This window comes from Mustelus asterias, chromosome 20 (assembly GCF_964213995.1).
Source record: "Mustelus asterias chromosome 20, sMusAst1.hap1.1, whole genome shotgun sequence".
NCBI classification, from domain to species: domain Eukaryota; kingdom Metazoa; phylum Chordata; class Chondrichthyes; order Carcharhiniformes; family Triakidae; genus Mustelus; species Mustelus asterias.
In genome coordinates, this window is record NC_135820.1 from 64,955,353 (window position 1) to 64,961,352 (window position 6,000).

The following is a 6,000-nucleotide window of genomic DNA, read 5'->3' on the forward strand; positions in this document are numbered from 1 at the left end:
AGTTTATAAGGCAAATAGGGGCATAGAGTAATAGAGCAAGGAGGTTACGCTGAACTTATACAAGACACCAGTTGGACCTCAGCTGGAATATTGTGTACAATTCTTGACGTCACACTATAGGAAGGATGTAACCGCATTGGAGAGAGTGCAGAAGAGATTTACAAGAATGGTTCCAGGGATGATAAAATTTTGTTATAAGGGTAGATTGGGACTGTTCTCCTTGGAGAGAAGATGGCTAAGAGGAGATTTGATAAAGATGATCAAATTCATGATGGGGCTGGACTGTGTAGTTTGGGGGAAACTGTTCCTGCTCGTAAAAGGATTAAGAACAAGAGGGCACAGATTGAAAGTGGTTATCAAAAGAAGCAAAAGTGATGTGAGAAAGAGCTTGTTCACATGACGAGTGGTTTTGGAGCTGGAATGCACTGCCCGGAAGTGTGGTGGAAGCAGGATCAATCGAGGCACTCAGGAGGGCGTTAGATGATTACTTGAAGAGAAGCAATCTGCAGGGGTATGGGGAAATGGCATTAAGCATGGCGCTTGTTTGGAGAGCCAGTGCAGACACGATGGGCCAAATGGACTCCCTCCATAACAATTCCGTATACTTGTACTGTAGAAAAAAGAGCCCCGTCCATTAAAAAGTTGAACAGCTGGAAAGGTTCACTGCAATTTCTCTCTATCCATGAAGATTGCAATGAACAGTAATAAATACACTTTGCAAAACAACCTTATAAAATGTAGTCACATGTTTGCATAATTACCTTGATAATCTTCAGCCAGCCAGCAGATGTCTTTCTTACCATCTCTCGGGAGAAGGCCACAGTGAAACTATTTAGATTTTCTCTCACATTTATCCATGCTGAACTCTTTAATTGCAGGACTCCCTTGAACTCTAACCTCCATGACCCCCTGTGAAAGAATCCCCAAAGCCTGACCACAGAACAAAGGCTTTCTTATCTCAGCCACAGCACATCTTTAAACACAAACCACATTCCTTTCAGAACTGCTGGTGGAGGAAATTTCTAATTATGTTCTAGAACTATATTTACACTGGTCTGCCAGGCCAAACTGGATGCAGGGGATTATCCCTATGCCTTAACTGGTAGTCCCACATGCACCCAATATCGGGTCTCAGACTCCCCTCAAGACTGGTAGGTTGTGGACACCTATTGGAAGTCCCCAGGTAGCCCTTTTTCAAAGCCCGTTTAACTTCGGGTCATTGCATCAGGACAGCATGCCTGATTGGGATGAGGGCAACTGGGATAGGAGTGCTAATCAAGGAGATGCATGTGGCATTGGGGCAAGGAGTGGGGTGTACATTGGGATGGAATCTGTTGAAATATCAGAACCTTGGGTCTAGATTGCACATGAGTTCAATTTTTCATAGGGGACCTCAGATAAGAATTTGGCCTCATTCTCATAGGAAAAGTGCCTCACCTCATTTCAGGTAGGGGTTCTGGATGCCTAATCTTTTCTTTAACACCAATCTGGGAGGTGATGTAATAAGCATGTACTACCTGATGGCCATATAAGAGAATTAGATGTCAGTTTTGTGCCTGAAAAATGGGTACAAAGTATGTGTTCCTTGCAGGATGGGAATTAAGAACTGGGAGGACCACATACGTAATTAAAGCTACTAACCCTGGCATTATGGTGAAAGTGCCGGCGTTGGACTGGGGGTAAGCACAGTGTTGTGAGACTTCTTATTATGGTGAAAGCACAGTGAGAAGTCTCACAACACCAGGTTAAAGTCCAACAGGTTTATTTGGTAGCATAAGCCACAAGCTTTCAGAGCACTGCCCCTTCATCAGGTGAGTGGGAGTTGTGTTCACAAACAGGGCATATATAGACACAAACTCAATTTACAAGATAATGGTTGGAATGCAAGTCTTTACAGGTAATCAAGTCTTAAAGTCTCTCCCACTCACCTGATAAGACTTGATTATCTGTCAAGACTCGCAGTCCAACCATTATCTTGTAAATTGAGTTTGTGTCTAAATATGCCCTGTTTGTAAACACAAATCCCACTCGCCTGATGAAGGGGCAGTGCTCCAAAAGCTTGAGCTTTTCCAACAAATAAACCTGTTGAACTTTAACCTGGTGTTGTGAGACTTCTTACTGTGCTTACCCCAGTCCAACGCCGGCATCTCCACATTATGGAGAAAGGTCAGCTGCTTTTTCCCAATGTGTGTGGCATCTGATATACATCATTAACAGCACCAGTGCTCCAAAACCACAATACACGTCTATCATCTGACCGCATGATGTGACTCGATGGATAAGAAGCTGGGGAATGCTAAAATGTAACTTCCTCAAATGACACTGGAGACTATAAATATGTTATCTGAAATACTTTTAAACAATCCATACCACAAGATCTGCACTGATGAGAGCAGGATTTGGTTGAAGGAAATGACCTCTTTCTTCAGAACTTTGTCATTGAAAGTATATTGAATGTGACCATGTGAGCTGCTTTCTCAATGAGTTTATTAATTGGCTATTGAAATGTAAATGCATTTGATCCAGCAGAAAATGAATATTGCGCCTAAGCACTATGTACTTTTGAAGGATTAAATTAACGCTGCTAATGCATGCACTACAAACAGCCTGGAGAAGACTTTGAACTGCTGGCTGACAATCTTTTGCTTGACAATCTTGCAGTTGGCAGTTGAAAACCTGGTGGAGGGCTAATTTTCTATCACAGGAACCCAATGAGTTGCAGTTCAGTAACAAAGCGTTTACTGGGCCCGGGCCTGTGAATGGTCCAAGTTTCCCGACCGTGGTGATGGGTACAACACTGATACCACGCCTGCCATTCACCAAGAGCAAAAGCCACCTGCCTCACCTCTCCCATTGCTAATGATAAGGGTGTCGGCAAGAATGAAAATCGTGCACAATGAACTGATGGGATAGGGAGAAGAGGTTCAATTCTTTGTAGCGTAGAGCTTCACAGATGTCACATAAAATGTGAATTTTAGTTCCCATTTGCTGCAGATATTTCAAGTCGCCGGTATTGATTTATCTTGACAGTAACATTTAACATCCGCCATCCAATCAAACAAAAGAGATTAAAAAGAAATTTCAAACCACGGAGCCAACATATTTGACCAGAACCAAGCAATAAAGAAAAATGCGTGCAACTAATGACTGAGTTGAATCTGGTGGGTTCCCCGGTGGCGGGATGGGTGAACCATGCAAAATGCTGTAAACATCGTCAGGACTGGAAGATCCCACCAGTGACCAATGGCAAGCTGCCTCCAGCACTGGAAAACACGCCGTGGGCACAGGGGTGGTGGAAAATCCTGCTCAAATTTCTTTAAAGCACTGCTGCCTCACAGCGCCAGGGACCTGGGTTCAATTCCCGGCCTTGGGTCACTGTCTGTGTGGAGTCTGCGTGTTCTCCCTGTGTCTGCGTGGGTTTCCTCCGAGTGCTCCGGTTTCCTCCCACAGTCCAAAAGACGCGCTGGTTAGGTGCATTGGCCATGCTAAATTGTCCCTCAGTGTACCCAAATAGGCGAGTGTGGAGTGTGGCGACTGGGGGATTTTCACAGTAAGTTCACTGAGTGTTAATGTAAGCCTACTTATGACACCAATAAATAAACAAATAAATAAAAATTAAGGGCTGGATATGGGGTTGAACACTGCAGTCAGAGCTGCCAAGTTTTCTTAGGTCATGATGATCTTTAGGTGATAGATTTAAAACCCAGTTACAAATGTTCAGAACATCAATTCAAACAATCTTAAACTTAATGGGCTATTAAAGCACATATATCAATCTTTGCAACAAGAGTCCTGAGGCAGCACCTTCCAAACCCACAGCCATCACCTCCGGGTGGAGGAAGGTAACTAGTGGCGTGCCGCAGGGATCGGTACTCGGGCCGCAACTGTTTACCATTTATATAGATGATCTGGAGGAGGGGACGGAGTGTAGGGTAACAAAGTTTGCAGACGACACAAAGATAAGTGGAAAAGTGAATCGTGTGGAGGACGGAGAAGATCTGCAGAGAGATTTGGACAGGCTGAGTGAGTGGGCGAGGATATGGCAAATGGAGTATAACGTTGATAAATGCGAGGTTATACACTTTGGAGGAAATAATAACAAATGAGACTACTATCTCAATGGAAACAAATTAAAACATGCTACCGTGCAAAGGGACCTGGGGGTCCTTGTGCATGAGACGCAAAAGCCCAGTCTGCAGGTACAACAGGTGATCAAGAAGGCAAATGGGATGTTGGCCTATATCGCGAGGGGGATAGAATATAAAAGCAGGGATGTCTTGATGCACCTGTACAGGGCATTGGTGAGGCCGCAGCTGGAATACTGTGTGCAGTATTGGTCCCCTTATATGAGGAAGGATATATTGGCATTGGAGGGAGTGCAGAGAAGGTTCACCAGGTTGATACCGGAGATGAGGGGTTTGGATTATGAGGAGAGGCTGAGGAGATTGGGTTTGTACTCGTTGGAGTTTAGAAGGATGAGGGGGGATCTTATGGAGACTTATAAGATAATGCGGGGGCTGGATAGGGTGGAGGCGGAGAGATTCTTTCCACTTAGTAAGGAAGTTAAAACTAGAGGACACAGCCTCAAAATAAAGGGGGGTCGGTTTAAGACAGAGTTGAGGAGGAACTTCTTCTCCCAGAGGGTGGTGAATCTCTGGAATTCTCTGCCCACTGAGGTGGTGGAGGCTACCTCGCTGAATATGTTTAAAGCGCGGATGGATGGATTCCTGATCGGTAAGGGAATTAAGGGTTATGGGGATCAGGCGGGTAAGTGGTACTGATCCACGTCAGATCAGCCATGATCTTATTGAATGGCGGGACAGGCTTGAGGGGCTAGATGGCCTACTCCTGCTCCTATTTCTTATGTTCTTATGTAAAAGGGCAAGAGCAGCAGATACATGGGAACATCACCACCTGCAAGTTCTCCTCCAAATCACAATCCATCTTGACTTGGAAATATATCACTGTTCCTTCATTGTTGCTGGGTAAAAATCTTGGAATTCTCTCCCTAACATCACTGTGGGTGTACCTATACTTCACAGACTGCAGCGGTTCAGGAAAACAGCTCACCACCACCTTCTGAAGGGCAACTAGGGATGGGCAATAAATGTTGGGCTTAGCCATGAATAAATTTGTACAAAGCTTCTATATTTTGCACTAATCATTTCAATGTTTATCTTATCTTGATAGGCATAGGACCAAATGGGGAATAGAGGGATATAAGCAGTTGGTTTAGATAGGTAAATGTGATTGGTGCAGGCTTGGTGGGCGCAGGGCCTGTTCCTGCACTGTACTGTTCTTTGTTTATTCAAGCATTATTATTAAATATTGACTTTGGATCCCCTAATATATTGATATTCCCTTAGTTTTGTTAATATATTTGCCTTTGCTTATTCCAGTGAATTTCATTTATCTGTTTTGAAGGCCATTTATTATTTGACTCCCCAATTACTCTTTAAATCCCAACAAAGTCTCTCAGAAATTCTGAAGTCTCATGCTGTGTCAATGCTTCTTGGCAACGTAGGTGAGGTCATATATTTGTCGAGCGGCATGTTTATTAACAATACCAGTTAAACCAGCGGAACTCTGGAGCCGGAACTGAGAGCTCCGTGAGTCAGAATTTGTGCAGCTTAATCATGTGTGAGATGCATGAGGTGAACACAGTTGTCTAATTCAACATTGTTTATTTTCTTCTTTAAAGTATATACATATATAAATATATATATATCATATATATATACATGACACCCATAATATATAGTAGAAGCCTGATGTTTAACCAAAACAGAACACGCAGGAGGCAATCTTACCAGAATCTGGCAAAGTGTCAGGCTCTTTCGGAAAGCCTGCTTAACCCTCCAGTTGCACAGACCAATTTCTCTCCAGATTTTGAGCCTCTTCAAAGAAACAAAAGTGAGTGGGGTGTCACACTGGTGGTGGTGGCGGGGGTGGGGGGGGGTCTCTTTGAGTCGGCAACAGGGCCAACAGAAATCGGGGCAC